At 39.8% G+C, this 10,320-nt stretch overlaps 1 long non-coding RNA gene across 1 annotated transcript; it reads left to right on the forward strand.

The window, feature by feature from the left end:
- The first annotated feature begins 7,294 nt into the window (after positions 1–7,294).
- On the forward strand, positions 7,295–8,876 carry LOC124276968. Its single transcript, XR_006898706.1, has 2 exons — positions 7,295–7,449; positions 8,657–8,876. It is a non-coding gene; the product is annotated as an uncharacterized LOC124276968 (long non-coding RNA).
- Positions 8,877–10,320: the final 1,444 nt, after the last annotated feature.

Genomic DNA, 10,320 nt, shown 5'->3' on the forward strand with positions numbered 1-10,320 from the left:
TATAAATTAATCAAATACTGTCTTTCCTTCATCGGACACCAACATTGTAAGTATTGGCCTTCATCAATGGAAACCATTTATTCAATTAATGTATTCTCCCATTTCATAATACATGTATATACTACCATGACACACTTATGTATGCAGTAATAATAGTACCCAGGTAAGGTTAATGTGACTATCATATAGTCGTGCACAAGTGACACTCGTGTCTGGGTAATTAAATGACAAATGACATAAAGCCAAATCTGCACTCAATACAAATTGAATGTATTACTACAGGAGTGACAAATTATATCACAGTAAACAGATAACTACATGTTACAAGTGGGGTATGCAAGTGCAATATATAATGTGCACTAGTATATTTATTTTAACTTTCACATTGTTAAGTAACTTGCATAGTCAATCAATTAACATGCAAGAACAAAATATGCTGTTGAAATACAAGCTTCGACATTTTTTGTCATACAGACACAAGCATGAATTCTTTTTTTTCTTAATTTGGAAACTAGAAGGTCCCTCGTTAGAGAACATGCCTCCGCCTTGCACAGCAATCCCCTTTCACTATTACATTTAGTACTACTGTGTACTTGTACTTTAATGTACTTTCACCAAACCGTACGCAGATAGCCCTTGTGTCATACCTAACATAACCACCAAGATTCATTCAAATCCATCGATAACTTTTTGAGTTATTATTCATATTCTCCATTTATTTAACATTGCGATTATTTTCAAAGTAACTCTGTGTACATGTACTCTAACATACACTCTTAAAAAAAGAAAAGCAAAACAAAATTTGAAAAAATTAAAGTTGGTACGCAAATGTGAGATTAAGCATGTTTTGAGGGTTGAATATTGTTGTATGTTTTGAGGGTTGAAAATTGTTGTATGTTTTGAGGGTTGAATATTGTTGTATGTTTTGAGGGTTGAATATTGTTGTACGTTTTGAAGGTTGAATATTGTGTTATGTTTTGAGGGTTGAATATTGTTGTTAGTATGGTTTAGAAGCACATGCGTGAGCGAATGCAACCATAAACGATTTTGAATTGTTTTATCGATCATGATTGTCATGATGAGCTTGACTGGTATGGAACACAACCAAAAGCTGCAATTATTGCTTCTTGTGTGCAACCTATGACTATAAAAGACCCAAATGCATCTCGCAAATTCATCCAAGACCCTTGCAAATATTGGATGAGAAAATGGGACGTCTCAACGGTCCACCAAAATATTGCCATTGGACGATTACAAGCTGGCGAATCAAAGAGTGTCGTGGCGAGGACCTTCAGCGTTCATCCCAGCCCCATTACTCGTTTGTGGGATCGGTTTGTGCATTCCATTTCGACAAATGACCATCCAAGACCAGGAAGACCACACAGCCCAAGATCGCTACATCCGGGTAACCCACCTACGTGACTGCCATCGTTCCGCCCGGGACACAGCACAAGAACAGTTTGGAGCCCGGAGAATGTCCGACCAGACAATCTGGAACCATGTCCGAGAGGTACTTATGCGTGCCAACGTCCACAAGTTGCCCCTCTCTGACATGATTACATCAACGTCCGTGAGTCAGGTGGTGTAACGCGGTGCAGCCATGGAGCCTTGGAAACTTGGAGGCACATATGGTTCTATGATGAATCGCGGTTTTCCCTCAAGCGACGTGACGGAAGACAACATGTCTACAGACCACGCAATGAACGTTTTGCATCCAACTGCATCAGGCAAGTGGACATATTTGGTGATGATGTGCGGAGCCATCTCATACACCTGCAGATCGGAAATGGTGCTCGTCCAAGGCAATCTTACGGCCGCGAGATATGCCGACCAGATTCTCTGTCCTCGCGTGCATCGTCTTGTCGACCGCCAAAGGGAGCTGTACCACCAGGACAACGCCAGACCTCACACAGCACGTGCTACAGTGGACTACCTGGACAATAACAACATCAATGTCCTCCCCTGGCCCTCCAGATCCCCAGATCTGAAACCAATTGATTACATGTGGGATCAGATAGATAAACGTCTATGTCAACGTCGTAATCCGCCATTGAGGCTTTAACAGTTGTTCAACATGCTGCAGGAGGAATGGAGGATTCCAAAACGAAACATCCAACAACTGATTCAATCTGTGTCAAGAAGGTGTCGTGCAGTTCTAGTAGTGTATAGTGGTTATACAAGGTAGTAACGTCAACGTCACCTCGAGGACAGCAGTAATGACTATGATGACTATCATTCTTGGGAATTGTCACGAGATACCAATGTATTGCTCTTCATAATTTCAATGCTGTACCGTTTATTTTCGTTGATTGAATAAGACCAAGTTTTTCAATGATATTTTGCTCTTGCGTTTCTTTTTTTGAAGAGTGTACTTTTTCAACATCTAATTGATTTGTCCTAGGGACATACCCAAGAGATCCAGAAAGTTTCATTGAAATCCATCTAGTAGTATTTGAGTAAAGATGCTAACACATAAATACACACACTCAAACAGGGTTGAATGCATACCCTCTGCAACAAACCTTCAGTTTTGGCAGAAGCACTTATGATCATAGTGATTATTATGTATATATATGTTATTGAGATTAATGATATATGGTAGTTGTAAAACAACCATCACAAGGTACATTTTGACATACTACATGCCTATGTTGTGATAGGTTTATAAAAATATGTTTTTCTCACATAGGTGTTGCAGCTCGATTATGGGTACCGATGTTCAGTTACCCCAGAATGACACTTCTAATCATCAGAAAATATGGAACCATGGTTTTTCTGAATCCATATGCAATACTGATCACAATTATCAGTGGTTCCAAACATTAACATGCACTTCCCACGGGAAGCATTTTTGCTACACAAGCCGCTGCACTAGAAGGTCGGTGTATGTTTGATGTCGTGGACTGATGGAGACTAAACTGACAAATCATGAACTCTACTTAGACTGGCTGGGCATAAATTGTCAAAATGGACCCTGGCTAGACCAATGCGCAACGTATGGTCGTATGTTTAACATATTGTTACCGCTGTTTGTCTAAGAAAAGACACACACTTGACGTACAAAAGTGTATTTTAAACGAAACAAAATAGGCTTGAAAAATGTTTGACGTAAACAAGAAAGAGTTCACGAACGTTAAATATGGGTTTGGTGAAATCAAGACAAAGTCAATCAAGTTTATTTCGTTAAGAGACCTAAGGTCCATGTACAATACAAAAAAACAAGGGCAATTATTAGATAGTGGCAATTGACAGTCAGATTCATGTGTATAAAGAACGCAATGACAATGCTTCCTTAATGTAAGTAAAACAATTTGTTGCTGCTGATAAATTGGTATGGTAATGCTTTGAAAAACTTACAGCGCAAATTATGATAAACATTACGTTCAAATAGGAAATGAAAATCATTTTCTAAGATAAAATGTACACATATACATTGTACACAGGGTTGTCGCCGATAAGATGTACACATTATACATTGTACATTGTACACGGGGTTGTCTTCGATAAGATGTAATATCGATAAGATGTACACATATACATTGTACACAGGGTTGTCTTCGATAAGATGTACATGTACACATACATTGTACATTGTACACGGGGTTGTCGATGATAGATGTACACATATACATTGTACACAGGGTTGTCTTCGATAAGATGTACACAATGACAGTGATACATTGTACACAGGGGTGTCGATAAGATGTACACATATACATTGTACACAGGGTTGTCTTCGATAAGATGTACACATATACATTGTACACATGGTTGTCATCGATAAGATGTACACATATACATTGTACACACATGGTTGTCGTCGATAAGATGTACACATACATTGTACACAGGGTTGTCGTCGATAAGATGTACACATATACATTGTACACATGGTTGTTGTCGATAAGATGTACACATATACATTGTACACATGGTTGTCGTCGATAAGATGTACACATATACATTGTACACAGGGTTGTCATAAGATGTACACATATACATTGTACACATGGTTGTCGATAAGATGTACGCATAGACATTGTACACAGGGTTGTCGATAAGATGTACACATATACATTGTACACAGGGTTGTCATCGATAAGATGTACACATATACATTGTACACAGGGTTGTCATCGATAAGATGTACACATATACATTGTACACAGGGTTGTCATTGATAAGATGTACACATATACATTGTACATTGTACACAGCTTTGACGTTTATTGGATTGCAGTTGTACATTGTACATGTACACAGTTTTGAACGTAGATGAGATGTTTATTAGACAGTAACATCAACTGACTTGTATCTTGGTTAAGTACAATTCCACTGTGTTGTAACATTCCAGGGTTATAATTCTAACCAGTTTGTCTTTCGGCGATTTAATGCTAAATAATTCCAACCAAACCTGACAACGCATAGCGACGATGTCCGACTGGCAAGTATAAGGGGTCCCCACACCACGAGGTAGAAACCCAAAAAGAGAGAACTGTTGCATTAATTTCATCTTTTCGTAATTGTCCTTGCATCGGTTATCGTTCCACAAATTTCCTACATCACCATACTCATTAACTTTCGAACTTCGGTGATCTAGTCATAATTATTTTTAAATTTGCACCAAGTGAGATATTTGTGGAGGTTGCCTGCAGCATTATTCTCTTCTGTTGACGTGTAATGTCTAAAACAGCTGAAATGTACCCCTCACTCACGAATAGAACATCACAGGACATCGCTGGATAAACATGAAACGTACAGCTGCACAATCGTACATGTCAATACATTTATAAAGTACACAGTTGGTAGACTATAAGCACCGGTTAATAAATACAGTTGAAAACCGTTATCTCGAATGTAACTATATCGCGAACACAGTCTCCGACCTGACCGAGTATATTTAGATAAAATATGAAGCGCTCTCTCGAACCTTGGTCTCTGGTTCCAACTTTAACACAACAAAAGATAACCATTAATGTTACCTAAATATACCTGCAGTACAGTGTAAGCCAATTGTGCCTTCAGTGTTGTGTTACCTAAATATACCTGTAGTACAGTGTAAGCCAATTGTGCCTTCAGTGTTATGTTACCTAAATATACATGTAGTACGGTGTAAGCCAATTGTGCCTTCAGTGTAATGTTACCTAAATATACCTGTAGTACAGTGTGAACCAATTATTCCTTCAGTGTTATGTTACCTAAGTGAACCTGTAGTGCGGTGTTAGCCAATTGTGTTATGTTCCCTAAGTGAACCTGTAGTGCTGTGTAAGCCAATTGTGCCTTCAGTGTTATGTTACCTAAGTGAACCTGCAGTACAGTGTAAGCCAATTGGGCCTTCAGTGTTAAGTTACCTAAGTGCATCTGTAGTACAGTGGAAGCCAATTATGCCTTCAGTGTTATGTTACCTAACTGTTCCTGTAGTACAGTGTAAGCCAAGTGTGCCTTCAGTGTTATGTTACCTAAATATACCTGTAGTACAGTGTAAGCCAATTGTGCCTTCAGTGTTATGTTACCTAAATATACCTATAGTACAGTGTAAGCCAATTGTGCCTTCAGTGTTATGTTACCTAAATATACCTGTAGTACAGTGTAAGCCAATTGTGCCTTCAGTGTTATGTTACCTAAATATACCTGTAGTACAGTGTAAGCCAATTGTGCCTTCAGTGTTATGTTACCTAAGTGAACCTGTAGTGCGGTGTAAGCCAATTGTGCCTTCAGTGTTATGTTACCTAAGTGAACCTGTAGTGCGGTGTAAGCCAATTGTGCCTTCAGTGTTATGTTACCTAAGTGAACCTGTAGAACAGTGTAAAGCCAATTGTGCCTTCAGTGTTATGTTACCTAAAACCTTGTATACCTGTGGTACGGTGTAAGCCAATTGTGCCTTCAGTGTTATGTTACCTAAGTGCACCTGTAGAACAGTCGAAGCCAATTGTGCCTTCAGTGTTATGTTCCCTAAGTGAACCTGTAGTGCGGTGTAAGCCAATTGTGCCTTCAGTGTTATGTTACCTAAGTGAACCTGTAGTACAGTGTAAGCCTTCAGTTTAAGGATGCCTAAGTGTTCTTGTAGTATAGTATAGTATAAAGATTGTACTGCTACACAGGAAGCCATGTATTGTAGAATAGAACAACCTAGGTGTACTTAAGTATGTTGTAAGCCAAGTGTCCGTGTATTGTAGTGCTACTGGAGTCGACATGTTTTGTAACACAGTACAACCTATGTGAAGTACAACTAAATGTATTTGCAGTTCTTTTGTCCGAGATTCAATGGGCACTAGCTCGCCATCCGATGTCGACGAAGTCAGTGGAGCAAATCCTAGAACACATCCACCATCGGCCTTTCCGTGACCCGATATGTGCTGCCATCTTGAAGTTTGACTGCAGTCAACACAAAGTCACAAGGGACGAGACAGTGTGTGGCACCGACAAAGTCGCTTACCCCAACTAGTGAGTAGACTTTGAGCCGATGTCATGTGAGTGAGTGAGTGAGTGAGTGAGACACCCCTTATGAGCAACATGTGAAAACAAAACCATATTACCGTATCAATGTAGAAATTTGCCTTCAAATGTCACAACAGAAAAGTTATCATTTACGTCAACTTCATCAATTTATTATTACCACAAAGATATACTACTATCCAATTCACTAGTATCTCAGGACCGCCTCCGTGGTGTAGTGGTTAGAGCGTCCGCCCGGAGAGCGGAAGGTCGCGGGTTCGATCCCCGACTGCGTCATACCAAAAGACGTTAAAATATGGTACTTGTTGGTCCCTGCCTGGCGCTCGCCATTAATGGGCACAACAAGGACTGGTCGGCTCAGGGTGTCTGAGTGGGGTATTCATGCTTCACTACGGCATGGTATCTCAGTGGGCTAGCACTATAAAACCAGCTTCAGTCTGGGCTATTACAAGCAGCCGCACATACACATACACACGCAAGCACGTCGTCATATGAGTGAAATATTCTCAAGTACGACGTTAAACCCCATTTTACCTCACCTCACCTCACCTGGTATCTCATTCATATCCAACTTCCCATTCGCCATTACCTGAGGAATATGCTACTTTCCATTTATTATAATGTCATGAATATAATACATTGCCGTCCATTACCTTTGCAAGGGGAATGTAAGTACTATTGTATGTATATTTGATATATTTCATGAACATCCAGTTGTGTGTTTGCCAAAGCAACCTGCCAGCTTTCATCCACCATAAAACTGGACCACAAAGGTCCGTGTGTGGTCAAGCCATCTGCAGCCAGTCACATGACCGCCAGCAGTCCAAACTCAGTCAGTCACACGACCACCACTCCAAGCTCTGTCACGTGGGGCCATGACCCGGCGTATGACCTGATCAAGGACGTCTTCTGTACCAACATCAACGCTATCGTCTGTGGGACCAACGTGGACGCCGATCTCTGCGCCTCGGACGGGAACATCTACACGAACCAGTAAGACTCTCACTGTTGTACTGATTTGATCTGAATTAGCCAAATATCAGAAAATATTTGATAGTGTCTTAAAATGAACCAATTAAGAAGGGGTTAATCGATGAGGATGTATGATAATGATAATAATGAGTCCATCTGTACTGGGTGTTCGGGAGAGTTCACTCAAACGCATCTCGTTCAGTTAGTGTTTATGGAATTTAAAAACATTCATGGAAACGCATAGACACTGACTGCACGAGATTTGCCTGCGAGTGAACTACACACGTTCCCAGATTTCATATGTTAGAATTTTAATTGAATTCGGTTTTCAACTTCGCTGACACCAGACGTAAATTTAGAGTTAGGTTAGAAAGTCAGTCAGTTGTTAGATATTCGTAAATTAATTTGGACAATCAGTTGGGTTTAGTTAGTAAAGAAAGTTAGAGTTTACATATTCAGGGTTAGATTAGTTTAGTATTAGTCGGGTTTTGAACATTAATAGAGTTAGAATTTAAATATTAGGGGTTAGTGAAATTAGTTATATTCTTAGAAATACATCAACGCAAAAGTTTACACATTCAGTTAGTTCTTCGTTTTTTTACCCATAAGTGTTATTATATTTAGTTCTTCAGTTCCTCATTAGAAATAATTGTTATCACGTTTAGTTCCTCAGTTTTACATTGTAGACAATAAGTGTTATCGTTTAGTTCATTAGATTAAATTCGCAAATATACGTTTCCACAAAAAGCATCAGAACACTGGGCTAAACTCCAAATTTGACTAGTTCACAAGTCGTAGTATTTCTTGAAGAGTAGGGGCGGTATTCATAAAGCTTCTAAGAACTGTCCTAAGAGTTAAGAATTCTTAAATCCACTAAGAAGCTTATGAATACCACCCCAGGAAAAGACTTGGTGCTCTTTTCAACGCTTCTGGAAGAGAATTCCAAAGAATTGTAGTTTGAGGGGGAAATCGTCTGTAGCCAAATCCTTTAGGTCGCCACTTAGGGACAATACAGAGTTACACATCTTTGTGTATGTTTGATAGTTGTATCTTTGGCCCTGAAAAGAAAGTGTTCCGGCTGTTTTCCTGCTTAGTCCCGTTTTGATAACGATTGTGATCCCCACTCCAACTTCAGTCTCTTGCGAACGGTGCATATCAGCGTTAAGAATCCCATCCGCTTCCTTATGTTATTTTGTTGTTTCCTCACACAAAGTCTGTCTGTCCCAAGGTGCCTGTTTGCCAAAGTGAAATGTTTCAAGCCGGACCTGGAGACGGCCAACCCTTCGAGTTGTCATGAGAACGGCCTCCCCTTGAAGTCGACACCGAGCCCGATTGTGGTGGGATAAATTCATACCCCATGTGACGTAATACATGTTTCAAATACCAGTACCAAGCTGTTTTTAAACCACTGGACTGTAACTACGTCAATGACATTAAAATACTCTTTACAAAAATCCAAATGAATTTACAATGTTTCCGGTATCACATCAATGGACATTAAGCTTTCATTAAACGTGAATATTCAATGTTAGAATAGAATCCTTGTCATGTATTCTGAATGAGCCCCAGTGGATATTGAAACGGAGCCTGTCTGTTTCATTAATAAACATAAGCAAAGTCTAATTAAATACTGTGACAATCATGTTATCCCACATCAAACATTAGCATAACAATTGTACAATGCTGTTCAACCAGCACAAAACAGCTGATCGGTAACTCGCGTGTAAAAGGATAGACAGGTGGAGGTGGGATAGAGAGGTGCAGGTGCGATAGACAAGTGCAGGCGGGATGGGAATGGGATAGACAGGTACAGTTGGGAACAGCTGCATATGTGGACATATATGTAAACTATTCCAAAAAAGAAACGCATATCCCAGAAATCTGTTGCGAACATGTTGTATTTTCAAACATGTATAACTCGTCCACAAATAGACTTTAGCACATGAATTTTTGCATCAGTTTCGAAGAATGAATTGTCTATACAACCAAGTGTATAATTTTAGTTAACGGAGATGCTGATCACCATGGTAACGACGTAGCGCGGACCCGACATCGGATCTCCCGGCTCTCAGTCCAACCTCTCTCAACCTGTTCCGTACAGTTTGACCGGATATCCTCCGAAGTCCAGGCACCCTGGCTGCTGTGCTCTCACCCGTGGCAGTGGGCTCACGTAAATGTAGTACCCGGATGTACCGATCTTGGGCTACAGTGGTGACTCGAGGTCTGCCTGTACGGGGACGGTCATTTGTTATACCTGTTTGGTTGTAACAAGCTGTAAGCTGTGATATCGTGCTCAGACTAACATTCAGACACCTGGTAACAGAAGACTGTTAATCTCCAATGGCGATGTTCGGTGTCGCAGCGCCAAGTCGTGGCATAGTGATTTGATCTTGAAACTCCTTCAAAACGAATGCCGATTTCCGAAAGTAATCTGGATTTTTGTAGTCAGACAGTGCATGCTCTTTGCTGCACAATTTCAACTGGAATGTGATTTCTGTTCCGTTGTGGTGATGCCTTTTTAATCCTTGTAAGAAATGTCATCAAAATCAACATTTTCAGGTGTTATCAACACTTTTGTTACATATTGTAACGATTGTTTTAACACAATAGGTAATTAATAGATATTTTTAAAATACAAAACGTCTATGCGTTGCTTTTTGGATAGCATATATTGAAAAAGGAAGTATGTGACTGGACATTTTGGACAAAGTGCACTTTGAACAATTTCTTTTTATTTATTAACGCAACCAGCTTACGGAACAATGTCTCTCTTTAAGGAGTTTAACTGATTCCAACAAAGTTTCCTGTGAATCTAGTAATACCATATAACATACGTCGTTTAATAGAAGAGAACAACGTAACAAAGGAAAGCAAACTGAAGTACTTATTATT

The sequence above is a fragment of the Haliotis rubra genome, unplaced genomic scaffold, assembly GCF_003918875.1.
Source record: "Haliotis rubra isolate DU_JTF1 unplaced genomic scaffold, ASM391887v1 Scf216, whole genome shotgun sequence".
NCBI classification, from domain to species: Eukaryota; Metazoa; Mollusca; class Gastropoda; order Lepetellida; family Haliotidae; genus Haliotis; species Haliotis rubra.